Source organism: Myotis daubentonii, chromosome 8 (assembly GCF_963259705.1).
Source record: "Myotis daubentonii chromosome 8, mMyoDau2.1, whole genome shotgun sequence".
NCBI lineage: Eukaryota > Metazoa > Chordata > Mammalia > Chiroptera > Vespertilionidae > Myotis > Myotis daubentonii.
In genome coordinates this window covers 14,372,724-14,387,781 of record NC_081847.1, presented here as the reverse complement: position 1 = coordinate 14,387,781, position 15,058 = coordinate 14,372,724, and the positions used below count along the sequence as shown (strand labels likewise).

The 15,058-nt window shown below is 43.4% G+C and overlaps 1 pseudogene; it reads right to left on the bottom strand.

The window, feature by feature from the left end:
- LOC132240143 (casein kinase II subunit alpha'-like) overlaps window positions 1-9,217 on the bottom strand; it is a 29,064-nt pseudogene extending 19,847 nt beyond the window's left edge.
- Window positions 9,218-15,058: the final 5,841 nt, after the last annotated feature.

Here is a 15,058-nt window from a genome sequence, read left to right as displayed (position 1 = left end):
AACATGCTTTTAAAAATGAAAATCAAGTTCCTACAATTATACAACATCAGAATGGATGTTGAGTAAAATAAGATGGAAGAGATAGGATCCAGGTTCTACAAGTCTATACCTTAACATCTAGTCCGATGTCATGGCTAATCCATTCATTCATCAAACATCTATGCCATAACTGTTTCAAGCATAATAAAAATACCAAGGATGCTATAATTTATTAATTCATTAAACAATTACTTATTGACCTTCCAATTTATGTCAGGTATTCTCCCATATTGGGGATAAACTAGTGAGGAAAGACCTCATATAAACCAACAAACAATGCCAAAACGGGATTGCTGCTTTCCTTGTGCCTGTAGTTACAGAGAAAGCAAAGAACATACAAAAAAATATAAATTTACAGCTGGAGTTTAAGTATCAAAAAGCAGAGGTACATAGTGCTCTTACCCAGTGAAGGAATTCAGCAAGGCTTCCCTGTGGAGGTGACAATTAAGCTTTTAAAAAAAATAATAATAAGGCTAAGCTAAGCTGGAATTTCTGGAGTACAGAGAAGAAAGCGACATGAGATGACACTGCAGAGAAGCAGGACTTGGGCTACACAGAGGCTAACAGACCATGTTAAAGCTTAGGCATGTACTATTCTAAGAGATATGGGATGCCACTGAAGAATGTAAGTAGCTGACATGTGTTCAATAGCATGGGAGCATGAATAGGTATAGAGTTTTGGGAAATTGTAGGAAGTCTTTATGGCTGGAGTTCAGAGAGTGCTGGAGAAAGATCGATGCTACTCATGGAACATGCTTTAAATTAGGATAATTCATGTTTGCTTTATAGTGAGTGAACTGAGTAAACAAGAGGTGAATATAACCATATTGTGGTTATATTAATATGATTAACATAACCATATTAATTAATCAAATTAATCCTGCTGGCTAAATAGAGGCAGGCTTATGGTCACAAAAGAAAAGAAGCAGGGTGCCCATTTGGAAGAAAATGCAATAGTCAAGGTCAGAGACAAGGACCCTGTTAAGGCCATTAGTGAGGATAGGGGGAGGGGATGTTCAGAAAAGATAAGAAGGAGACCATGAACATGGAGAGTAAGTGGAGCAGTGAGAAACCAAGAGGAGGCGGTGTTGAATTTCCTCTTCAGGCATGGGTGACTACAGAATGGCAGTCCTTTCTCATACAAGAAATGTATGTTGAGTTCAGTTATGATGCTCAGGAAAGAGGGAGGGAAGGGGGAAGGAGAGAGAGAGAGAGAGAGAGAGAGAGAGAGAGAGAGAGAGAAGCTGAGATTGATAGGGCTATGTCCTGAGCTGTGTATATGTAAGACAAAAATTATGTACAATCAAATTCATTCTAAATCCCATTCACCTCCATTAACTCACCAAAAAACTGAAAAGTCAATATAAACATCTGTTTCTCTCTGTATTTTGGCTTTAAGCTCCCTTTTCTGGGTCATGTAATAGAACCCATGGGTATTTTAAACATGAAAGGACAAGAGAATTCATGTTTCTTTTTTCTTTCTTAGGTTTACTATAGTTAATTTTAAGTTAAACAATGCTATTTCTTTGTGTGTATCATGCACCAGGTGATGGCTGAAGAGCACCAATGAAAGTCCCTTGGTAATCACAGTCCACACAGTGCAGCAGCAGGGCTGGGGCCACAGGCCAAGAGAGGCATTAGCTTTTTGGACATTTGTTTTTGTTTTTTTTTGTTTGTTTGTTTGTTTGTTTTTAATTAAATCTTTATTGGTCAGATTATTACATTTGTTCCTCTTTTTTCCCCCTCATAACTCCCCTCCTCCCAGTTCCCGCCCCACCCTCCGCCCTCACTCCCCACCCACTGTCCTCATCCATAGGTGCACGATTTTTGTCCAGTCTCTTCCTGCATCTCCCACACCTCTTTCCCCCCCAAGAATAGTCAGTCCATTCCCTTTCTATATCCCTGATTCTATTATAATCACCAGTTCATTCTGTTCATCAGATTATTTATTCACTTGATTCTTAGATTCACTTGTTGATAGATGCATATTTGTTGTTCATAATTTGTATCTTTACCTTTTTCTTCCTCTTCCTCTTCTTAAAGGATACCTTTCAGCATTTCATATAATCCTGGTTTGGTGGTGATGAACTCCTTTAGCTTTTCCTTATCTGTGAAGCTCTTTATCTGACCTTCAATTCTGAATGATAGCTTTGCTGGATAAAATAATCTTGGTTGTAGGTTCTTGGCATTCATCACTTTGAATATTTCTTGCCACTCCCTTCTGGCCTGCAAAGTTTCTGTTGAGAAATCAGTTGACAGTCGTATGGGTATTCCCTTGTAGGTAACTGAGTTTCTTTCTCTTGCTGCTTTTAAGATTCTCTCTTTGTCTTTTGCTCTTGGCATTTTAATGATGATGTGTCTTGGTGTGGTCCTCTTTGGATTCCTTTTGTTTGGGGTTCTCCGCGCTTCTTGGACCTGTAAGTCCATTTCTTTCACCAGGTGGGGGAAGTTTTCTGTCATTATTTCTTCAAATAGGTTTTCATTATCTTGGTCTCTCTCATCTTCTGGCACCCCTATAATTCTGATGTTGGTACGCTTGAAGCTGTCCCAGAGGCTCCTTACACTATCCTCGCATTTTTGGATTCGTTTTTCATACCGCCCCTCCAGTTGGGTGTTTTTTGCTTCCTCGCATTTCAAATCATTGACTTGATTCTTGCGCTCCTCTGGTCTGCTGTCGGGAGTCTGTATAATATTCGTTATTTCAGTCCGTGTATGCTTAATTTCTAGTTGGTTCCCCAACATAACATCGAGGGTCTCATTAGTTTTCTTGTAGATCTCATTAAGTTTATCGGTGGCTTCTAAACAGTTCTTGAGAGACCTTAAAAGTGTGGTTCTGAACTCTATATCTTCCATTGACAATTTTGTCCTGTTTCTTTGTCTCCGCATTTTGTTATGCTTCCTTGGTGCACCCCCTAGTGGTCTTTGTGCGCAGTCTTGTAGTTAAGCCTTGATTGTTGTAGCTAATACCAGGGAGGGTTTGACCTCCAGGCCAAGTGGCTGTGAAAATTAGCTGTGTCTGCAGTGAGAGAACTTCTGTCCTCTAGGGAGGTGCTAATCTGGCGTTTGCCTGAGGCTATCCGGCAAATGCCTTTGTGCAGGGCTTGGGCGGGGCGGGTGGGTCTCACGGGATCAACAGGGCGGGCCGGAGAGAGCAGTTATGGCGGCTCTCAGTCCTGCCCCAGGGGCTCTGCCTCTCTGAGTCCCAGCAATGGCTGCAAACCTCGGAGAGAAAGCTGCACTCGCTCCGACTGAAGCCAGACAGTCCCGCTTCTCCCGTTTGAGTCAGGGTCCCTAAAGACTCGCCCGTATCTGGAGCTCAGAGTCTGTGACTCCCTCCCGATTGAAAACGCCAACCGCGCCCTCCACCGCCAGCCCGCTCCGCGTGCACTCCGCACCTCAGAATTTGACTTCAGCACTGCGCCTCCTCTGAATGTCCGTATGCATCTCTCTTTCCTCCTAGTTATAGGACTTCCACTCAGCCAGCGTTCCTGTGGTTCTGGGTGATGTCCGTTCCGTCTTTTAGTTTCACTTTTGAAGTAGTTGTTCAAGGCAGCAAACTCCGGCGTTAACCTATGCCACCATCTTGGTTCTCCCAGGCGATCTTCAGCTTTTTGGACATTTGTTTCTTGCCCGACCTCTCCCTGCTGACTAGCCATCTCTAGTGTCCTCTACAGTTGTTTGTAGTTAGAGATGCAGGAACATTTGAAGCCTCCCTTTGATATGCTTTCAGAAAAACAAAAGCAGAATAAGTTCCAATACCATCATCTCCAACCATCAGCCTCCACAAATCAGGCTGGCCCAGGGACACTGCTTCTCTGGCATATTGGCATCTCTGGAATGAAGTCAGCTTAGAAAAGTTTCTTTTGCTTCTCGGGGATGACTAATGGAGATGCCTCACCAGATATTGTGTGACTCAGGATTCCTCCTGCCAAGAGCATAGAAATTCCAATTCCCTCCGAAGCTTAATGCATCTAGATCAGGAAAAAGAAGAATCATTACGAGTCATGCTCATAAAACCAAAACTACTTAATCAGCAGCCTGATACACGGTGCACACTTAATTACGATGATTACGGAGATTGAGGTTCATTATAATGCATTCTAATGACTCACCTTGATCGCTAATGATGCCTCTGGATGGTGTCAATGTAATGTGGAGTTCCAGCCACTCTTGCTGCTCAGCAAGAAGGCGCCGGATGCTAATGAGACCCCTTCCCAAGAGGTCAGGCATTTCACAAAGATACTCACACAACCCTGCTGGGAAGAACTAGGATGGCATCCCGTTTTCAGAGGGAGAAATGAGTGCTGCAGGTCATAAGGGCTGTCAGACTCAAGATAGAGTTCCGTTTGAGGGTCTGCTTCCCTTCTCTGCAGGACGAATTAGCAAGTCTTTTCTAGTATTTGGGGGATTTTTTTTCTATCAGGCATGACCTAAGGCCATCAAAAGCCAGAAGTGTGAATTCTCAGCAAAGATAGTAAGCATATGCTGACAACTTAACTCTCAGTGACGGGCAAGGCAGGCCCAGGCTTCACAAAGGAAGATTTCCAAAGTCAGGGCAGGAGGCTTCCATCGAGATTCATCCTCCGATTTTGATTAGTGAAAAGTCACGAAGTCTTGTTCAAGCCTTGTACTCATCATCGAATCTTCCCTAAGTACAATGTTATGTCATTTTCTCTTGGCTTATTGTATGAAACCTCCAAGATTTCAAAGAGGGAAGGATCTGTCTCAGATATTAGAAAATCTGTATTTTTGCACAAATTCAGGGACAGATGTATTTATGGATTTTATGTTTGACATTTCAATACATCTCCAGGTGATTTCTAGGCAGGTGTTGGAGGACTGTGCTTCAGTAAGTTGTGTTGTAACGCACCAGACTGCTGCACTGGGAGGGAATATCCCCAGAAGCAGACCTGCTCCTGTAAGCGCCTGGCTGCTTCCCCTGCAGGACAGAGGTCAGCACAAGGGCAGCTTCTGAATCAGCCCTCACCAGACACCGTGTAGCTGTCCTTTGAACTCTTTCCCTCTGCCAAATGTCAGAAATGTTCTTGCCTATTTGAGCTCTGCTGGCAGACAGGCTCCTCCAAATTTCACAGTATCAGTCGCTTCTCTTCCTCCTTGGTGTGGCATGGTAAGTCCCACCCTTCTTTTCTCTCTACCTTCCCCGCAGTCTGCAGTTTCCAGAAATCACCGTAGGCTGTGCTCAGAAGAAGGTCATAACATGCGTGCTCAGCACACTTTAGAAGAAATGCATTATTTTGATTCTGTTTTTAGATTTTTGCTGTGTTGATACAGCAGGGACCTTTTGTCTTTGCTTCCCAGATCCTGGAATTGATATATATCACCCCCATATGTGTCCAAAAAATAAATGTCAGATCAACTCAGAGTGCAAACCTTAATGACTGGGCTAAATGGAATTTTGGATCCAAATAAGGGGGAGATGAACAAGATGTTTCTGCTGAACCTACAAGGCCCTGATTACTATCTCATTTGAAAATTAGATGTGCAGTCCCTAGGTGAGTGCCACTCTGGCATCTAAGCCTGCTGGGGCTAAAACCACCTTGATCTGAGTTGAAATATAGATGCTTGGTATCTTTAAGAGGAGTCTGATCTAGCACCAAGTCCCCAGTTTTGCATGGACAATTGCTTCAACAAATCAAAGGGGATCCATGAGAACAGGCACCTCCAGCATGCCACACTGGTGCCCAGAGCGGAGAGTATTTGGTAGCTCCATGGAGTTCCTGTGAGGCCACACTTTGTCCTGCCTAGGAGACACCTTGATGGCAGGAAGCGGATTACAGGGGATTTCTTAGGCAGGAGCCAAACATTCCAAAAACACCAATTCATAGACCTTCAAGTCCCAGATGGCAAAATAACCAGTCTATTGACAACCAAAGATGCCAATGACCTGGTACATCTCTTTCTACTTGACTTATGATGGTTAATTTTATGTCTCAACTTGAGTGGCCACAGGGTGACCAGATTAAACATTATTCCTGGACATGTCTGTGGGGGGTGTTCCCTGATGAGATGACCATTTGATTCAGTAGACACAGTAAAGTCATTGCTTTCCCCTTTGTGGATGGGCATTCACCAGTCTATTGAGTACTGAATAGAACAAAAGGCAGAGAACGAAGGAATGCCCCCCCCACCCCCACCACCTCACTGTTGAGCTGGGACATCTTATCTTCCCCATCTCTCAGACTGGGACTTATACCATCAGCCCCCCTGATACTCAGGCCTACAGACTCGAGCTGAATCATACCACTAGCTCTCGGGGCCTCCAGATTGCAGAAGGCAGATTGTGAGGCTGCTCAGCTTCCGTAATTGCATGAGCCAACTCCTCATAATAAATCTCCTTCTATCTGCCTCTTACAGGAGATGTATACATCTATCCACAGCCACAGCCACAGCTATACCTATCACTGTATCCATTCTACTGGTTCTGTTTCTCTGGAAAACCCTGACTAATTCAGGAGTTTCAGACTGGATGGGAAGCTATAAAATGTACTGATTCCCACATCACACTATGGAGGAGGGAGCTTGGGAAGCCCACTAAATGCTGCACAGAGCACCTGCTGCCCACACAGGAGACGGAGTCTCACATCCTGCTTCTCCTGATACTGACCCTTGTCCTCAACAAGTCTCTTATTTTTCTCACCCCTGTTTCCCTTATCAGTACCACAGGATAACCCCCTCCTGGTGGCTCCCATATTCTACTTAAAAGATCCTTAGGTAGGCCTTGCCCTGTTACAGGCACAATTCTGAGAATTTTACAAATGGTAACTCATTTCCACTTCCTAACATTTCCTCAGTGAGCAAATGAGGAAACAGGCATAGGGTTACCTATGTGACTTCCGTAAGGGGGGAAATGTAACAATTACCGCCAGACACTTGGCAAGCCTGAAGCAATGTGAAGGTAATTACAGCAATAGCTAGCAAGAAGTGAACACTAGAGCTCTTCCTTCAGGCTAGCCCAGAAACGTTCAAACTTTGTTTTTAAGTGCAAGACACATAGTAAAGAATACTTTTTACTTTGTAACCCAGCATGCATACTGAAATTGCTAGTACATGCTACCCCATTGTGCAGATTTAAAACAGCTACCATTGTGTTATACGCATAAATTCAAGCAGGGTTTAGCTAGGCAGTTATTTTGTTCCTTGCGGCACCAACTGAGGCCACTAAATAGTAATCAGCAGCTCGAGAAGTTTATCTGTAGGATCCTAAGGTTGTTTCACTCGTATCTGGGACCTGAAACTGGGGTTGCTCAGTGCCTAAAACTGGAGTACCTACCTGTGGCCTCTCCACATGGCTTGGGCATCCTCACAGCATTGCAGCCTCGGCATAGTCTGAGTTGGAACATGGCAGCGTTGTGCCCCACGATTAAAGGTTCTAGCCACCAGGACAGACGTGGCATTACTTTTATAACCCAGCCTTAGGAGTCACAGCATCACTTCCACCACATTCTGCTACTCAGAGTAAACACGAGCTTACCGAGATTCGAGAGGAGGAGAAATAGACCTCATCTCAAGATGCTGGGGCAGGAAGGTTCCACTCTACAGGAGCACATGGGATGCAAGACATTATTGAGGCTGTTTTTCACAATAGGACATGCTGTAAATACTAAGCTTTACCACTCAATGTACCCTGCCGCCTCCTATTTTATTCTGTCACTTTTTAGAAATATTGGCCACAATGCACTGCAGTAATTTCACGACCCACTCATGGATATGTCCATCGGTTTTGTGTGGGGGTTTTTTTAAAGGAAGGATAACACAATGTTCTAAGCTCTTCTCATGTAACATCTTTTTAAATTCTTATAACAAGTTTAGGAAGCAAATACTTAGACATCCCCCATTATATGGCAATGCCAGTGTGACTTCAAAAGCTCACATAATGTGATAGATCCAATATTGACTCTAGTTCTCCAAGGCAGATGCTCTTAACAACTGTCACTTATATTCCTGACACAATGCATTATCCTTGTTAATTTCCAACTGCCACCGCAGACTGTACCATGTGGTACTCATCATAGATTGTAGAAAGGGAATGGTAAAATTGCTTGGTGATTTATGCATGGTGTGTGTGTGAACGAGAGAGAGAGAGAGAGAAAGAGAGAGAGAGAGAGAGAGAGAGAGAGAGAGAGAGAGAGAGAGAGAGAGAATGTGCACGTGTGTGGCTCAGCTCCTAGAACACGTGAATGCAATCTTCCCCACGTGGGCCCTGAGCTTGGACAATATGTGGCTAAGCAGATGCAGGGCTTTCTTGGGACAAGGAGGTACCAGCAGCCCTACCCCCCATTAGTGTTCATGAACATGCCAGTGACAAGCTGAGAAAAAGCCCTGGAATAAGACCACCATCATAGGCAGAGCTTCAAGTAGCAAATGCCATGACTGATTGTTTATCCATCTGAGATGTCTATGAACATTTTAAATGAATAATGAGGGAACTCTCTACCCACATAAATTATATCAGAGGCAAATTGACATTTCCTAATTGCCAGGTGTAGGCAAATGCCAGCTTTGGGGACACAGATGTGCTACTACTAACTTGGAAAAGCAACGGTGATGACCACAGATGACTGGAAAGGACGTGCCCACTGGCCAGTGACCATCAGGCCCCAGCTGACTCTTCCTCATGTCCATTCCTCAGTCTCCTTGGCAAGGTCATGTACTATGTGTCACCTAGAGAGATTTTAAAACAATGCTAATTGTTAAAGAAATATTACAGTCAGCCTGGCAGGTTTTCTTTCTTTCTTTCTTTCTTTCTTTCTTTCTTTCTTTCTTTCTTTCTTTCTTTCTTTCTTTCTTTCTTTCTTTCTTTCTTTCTTTCTTTCTCCCTCCCTCCCTCCCTCCCTCCCTCTCTTTCTTTCTTTCTTTCTTTCTTTCTTTCTTTCTTTCTTTCTTTCTTTCTTTCTTTCTTTCTTTCTTTCTTTCTTTCTTCTTTCTTTCTTTTTAATAGAATAAGGGTTAAGAATGCCCCCTACTTTCCTCGATCATTTTCCAATCACGTGTGCAGGGCGATGGGTCAAGGACTGCTCTCTAGGCCTGAACATGCCAGCTTTTCACCAATTTTACCTTTTCTCGGGATGTTGTCACTCTGCAGGTAAACAGGTACCTGATAATCTTCTCTCTTCTTTCCATGCCTCACTCGATCCTTCCCTTCTCCCTGTTGGACCATGTTTATGGGAGAAAAGGAGCAGTTCCCTTGGCCTGGGGCGCTAGCACTTGGAGGTAATGTGTTGCTGTGGGAGATGACTTCCTGAAATCTGAACCCTGGCCCAGACAGGCACTGCAACCCCTGCTCAGCGTTCTCTCTGACCCTCGAAATGACCCTTCAGATGCCCAGCCAGCAGCCAGCACCCTGCTGGCAGCCTTTGCTGCCTGTGATACTGGCCACCCCCTCCCACGGCACCAGGAAAACAAATCCTGTGCTGCTGATGTCAGGTGCTGCCCTCCACAGCCAGATGCCAAGGCGCCTGTGCCCCTCCAGCTCTAACAAACCAAGCCCAACCCCGGCAGGGCTGGTTGGAGTCCACCGGCTGCCCAGCACCTGGCCCTTTGTGTCCTTTGACTGCCCTTTTCACAAGAGCCCTCCTGTGGCCCCAGCTCAGGGTGGAGTGTTAGGCTGGGTCCTGATCCCAGCTCCATCTGCTGGGCTATGAAACCCTGCACTGAACTCCAGCCCACCAGGCAAAGCTGCAACCTGCCTGTCCCCTGCTGGGAGCTCAGCCTGCTACTTGCCGCCCCCCACCCCCCCGCCCCCCAATGAAAGCGCACCTGGGAGACCTGTCATCTCCCAGCCTGGCCCAGGCAGCCACCCCACCTGACACATTGAAAGGCAAATTCTAGCAAAACACTACTTTTCTTAGGATTCCACAGAAACAGGCCCTGAGACAAGGGCTGCAGCACCTGACTTACACATGGGCGCTCCAGGAGATGGGACATGGGGATGGGGAAATGAGACCGTGAGGGGTCGCAGAAAGGTGTGTTATCACAAAGCTTCCCACTGCAGGGTCCTTCAGGGCAGCCTGTGCTTCCTGGTGTTCTCCTGAGAAAGGAGCCTGACATTTGCTCCCCTGTTCCTATCAATCCTGGTTGAGGGATGCTCTTGAGGGTTCTGGCTTCCTGGCCCTTCCAGCCCCTCTCCCGATAGACCCTTGGGCAAAAAGAAGCAGGGACAGGCCTTTGGGGACCAGATTCCAGTGGAAGGGGTGAAAGTAGGGCACTGTCAGTGTCCGCTGGGGCAGGTCCTAGGAACCGCCAATGCGAGATCAGCCTGGAGCCCCCAGATGCACTCTCAGTTAGGGTGGGCCTTCCCCTTCCACCCGCTTGTACCTGGGAGCACACCTGTCCATTCCACCCCCCTTTGGCTCCTGTTTCCCTGGCAGGCTTCCCAGTTACCTCACCGTTTAGTCCAGTGATGGCGAACCTATGACACACGTGTCAGAGATGACACGCGAACTCATTTTTTTGGTTGATTTTTCTTTGTTAAATGGCATTTAAATATATAAAATAAATATCAAAAATATAAGTCTTTGTTTTACTATGGTTGCAAATATCAAAAAAATTTCTATATGTGACACGGCACCAGAGTTAAGTTAGGGTTTTTCAAAATGCTGACACGCCGAGCTCAAAAGGTTCGCCATCATTGGTTTAGTCCTTTGCAAAACTGATGAAAATAATACATTTGTGGATAACAATTCTAAAGGCTAGGCTTCCTCTGTATAACTATGCTGAATCATCCAGGCAGACATTAACCTGAGGATTTATGGAGACCATGAATAGACTTTAAGGAGGTTTGGGAACCTTTAAATTATACTGGCTAACATTTTTTTAAGTATATGCATCTTTTCTGGTGAAAACTTTTCCAACATCCTAAAAAGAAAAGACTGAGTTAGAAAAAAAAAATTAAGATCAATCTAAGACCCACTGTTCAAGTAAACTATATATCAAAACACATTATGCAGGTGCTCTGACTACACATTGAAGGAACACGTAAAAAACAAACTATGGCCCTAGGTGGCTTGGCTCAGTGGATAGAGCATCGGCCTGCGGACTGAAGGGTCTCAGGTTCGATTCCGGCCAAGGGCACATGCCTGGGTTGCGGGCTCCATCCCCAGTGTGGGGTGTGTAGGGGGCAGCCAAACAATGATTCTCTCGCATCATTGGTGTTTCTATCTCTCTCCTTCTCCCTTCCTCTCTGAAATCAATAAAGAAATATATATTAAAAAAAAAAAAAAACTGTGAACCCCTGAGGGCTAAGGGTGGTTTGATAACAAGCAGCAGTGTCCACAACAAGCAGGCTCCTATGCTGGTTAAATGGATGATCTGAGCCTAATCTCGTATCATGAAGACTTTTATAGTTTCTATTACTTATCTGCAAACTTCTCATGTTAGAGAGGCAATATGAAGTAATATGTGTTGTCTCAGGGCAGTTGACATTACTTCAAGAGTTTCTACCTCCAAAGAGCTAAGAGCTGAAAGTATTTGCCTGCAGCAGTCAGCTTTTGCTGCAAACAAACCACCCAAAATGTCGTGGCTCAAAACGACAGCCATCTATTTAGCTCATTATTCTGCAAGTTGGCAATTTTGACAGCTGGGTGGTTTCTGGGTTGGATCTCTGCTAGGCCAGTGTCTGCATCTGTGGTCAGCTGGTCAGGTGTCAGGGGGTCATGATTTAGGATGACATGGACTGGGATGGCAGAAGCCTTTTTCCATGAGGCCTCTCACTCTCCATCAGGCTAGCCTAGCATGGTTACGTGCTGGTAACATTCTAAGAGCACAACGCAGAAGCTGCAAAGCCCTTTAGGCCTGCACTTAAAATTGGTTCAATGTTCTTTTTCACATTCTGTTGTCAAAGGCAAGTCACAAGATGAGTCCAGATTCAAGGGGTAGGTAAACAGATTCCACTTGTTCAGGGAAAGAGCTGCAAACTGTCTTGGTGATTTTTATGATTTACAACCACCTACCAGACCAGAAAAACCTACCAGCTGAGCCCAGCACAAATCACCAAGCTGCAGAATCATGAGTTCAATAAAGGGTAATTGTTCTGAGCTTCTAAGTTTGGGGATAGTTTGATATGCAGCAAAAAGGAACTTATTCTTTGCCTTAGATTGAATTTTCCTGATGTGGATGTTGAGATGAGGATTCATGTGAAAGTGACTGATTAGAATGTGTTCTCAGAAAAAGCCCCTGGTGGGTGGAGAATGGAGACCAGGAATGGAAGAAGTTGTAGCATGAGTGAGATATCAGTCAAAGCCATAAAGGACAGCAAGTGCGACAACCTTGTAGGAAACCTCTGGGGACAGTGTAGGTCACACCCCAGAGCTGTGTCACTCAGGGCAAGGAAACCGCAAGGCTGATGTCTCCACACCTGGCAGTCACTAAGATCAGCAGTGCGTGTTCTCCGGCACTCTGGCTTTCTGTGGGCGCAGCAGAGGGGGTCTCACCCATAGGGTGGTGCTGCCTACTGGTCAAGAGGCAGGTGCTAGCTGTTGGGAGTGAGGGTGCACCAGAATCTCTGCACCAAGTGACAAATGGTTAAGAGAGGATGTGGCTGGAGCATTAATGTTGTCTGCCTCCATGTCCAAGATGGGTTATTTTTCCTCCACAGTGTGTAGCCTATTTTTTGGAGCCTATTGAATGATTAAAATGCCTTCATTGTCAAATACTTTCATGTCTTTGTAAGTAAATGTGTTTGTTGCTGTTGTTACAATGCCAGTTCGTGTCTTCCTGTTTGTAACTCCGGGGAGGAAGCAAATCATTGAGAGTGTCCTCATGATGACGTTCATGTGCGCAAAGGCCATCGCTAATCACCTCCTGAAAATTTTCAGCTGGAGAAATGGCCGCAACTCCATTAACCATTTGCCTGCCATAAGCGTCTATAGACCAACTTTAAAATCATTTTTCATGAGACTTTTTAACTGAAAATACTCAAGAACACCCGAATTGTGAGTAATGTATTTACTTTTATAATATTCATTGTAAATTGATTTTTAAATTAAATTCAAAATATCGTGGCGTGTGAGATGGTTTCCATTTTGGACGTATGGCAGTTAACTGGTTAAACTTTTCTGTAATTGCCAGACCCTCTCCTTTTAATCTCTTGATCTGTTCCTCTCTTAATCCTTTCTCCTCTACCCACCTCTTTCCAGTACCATTTATTTTTATAGGTGAAAATTCAAATTAGAAACTGACCTCTTTGTTTATTCAACAATAAGAAATTAGAGCAAATCCTTGCATCCTAGCCTGTTAAGTACTTACTTTCAGTTGTCATTAAAAATTAAGGCTTCTAAGAGTTAAGAATGCTAATTAGGTTGAAAAGAAATTGTGTGGTTTTTGTAATAAAAGGTATAAGATATGGAGATTATATATATATCTAATATTTTTTTATTGAATTCAGAGAGGAAGGGAGAGGGAGAGAGAGATCGAAACATCAATGATGAGAGAGAGTCATTGATCAGCTGCTTCCTGCATGCGCCACACTGAGGATCGAGCCCGCAACCTGGGCAAGTGACTAGGAATTGAACCATGCATGACCTCTTGGTTCATAGGTCAATGCTCAACCACTGAACCACTACAGCTGGGCTGGAGATATATATATGTATATATATATATATATATATATATATATATATATATATATATATATATGTATATGTATATATATGTATATGTATATATATACACATATATATATTTTATATATTTTAATATATATTTTATTGATTTTTTACAACTAGGAAGGGAGAGTGATAGAGAGCCAGAAACATCAATGAGAGAGAAACATCGATCAGCTGCCTCCTGCACACTCCCTACTGGGGATGTGCCCGCAGCCAAGGTACATGCCCTTGACCAGAATCGAACCTGGGACCCTTGAGTCCGCAGGCCAATGCTCTATCCATTGAGCCAAACCAGTTAGGGCTGGAGATATATTTTTAAGGAAATAGAAAGAAAGTGGGTTATTTTAAATTTGGTTATTTCAAAATGGGTTAAGAAGAGGCAAACAAAAAGGAAATAGGAAAGTTGCAGAAGATTTATGAAGAAAAATCTTAAAAGGAAAGCGTATCTGGTTAAGCTGAATAATATTGAAACAAATATAATAAGTAAATAAATTTAAATATTGAAAGTAAGCTAATACAGAATTAGAGTTTGGTTCTTTTTCACTGTGTTAAAATGACAAGTGTTTTCCTATATTTATTGTTCTAATTCAAATAAAATATAAAATTTTTCTACCTAGAAAGCAAAGATTCTGTGTTTTATTAAAATAGTTATATATCAAATTATGTTAATTAGGTACTTGATTACTTAAAAAAATCTTCTTAATTCTAAGAACTAAAGTTTTGCTAGCCTGTATTTATGTTTTACACCTTTTATTGTGACTTTGGATAAATAAATAATTTAATATTGTTTCATAATGACATATTATATTTTGGTCAAATATGTTTAACAACCTTCTCATGGTTTACATTTTATGAAACTTCTTTTTAAATCATCACCTGAGGATATGTTTAAAGGAAGAGAGAGAGAGAGAGAGAGAGAGAGAGAGAGAGAGAAAACTCACTTTGAGAGCCCATTTGTATCACTACCTCCTGAAATGAGACTCAACGATTTAACTGAACTGGTTTATTTTCAGGACTGAATAATTGAGAAAATGAAATATGGATCTATCTATCCTCTTTGCTTCTGGAATGTAAAACTTTATTATTTAAAAGGTGGAACTGGCCGAAACCGGTTTGGCTCAGTGGATAGAGCATCGGCCTGCGGACTGAGGGGTCCCGGGTTCTATTCCAGTCAAGGGCATGTACCTGGGTTGCGGGCACATCCCCAGTGGGAGATGTGCAGGAGGCAGCTGATCGATGTTTCTCTCTCATCGATGTTTCTAGCTCTCTATCTCTCTCCCTTCCTCTCTGTAAAAAATCAATAAAATATATATTAAAAAAAAAAAAAAAGGTGGGACTGAAGGGACCAAAGTTCTACCACCTTGAAGCTGCTTTTATGAGATATTGATTTTAAACTA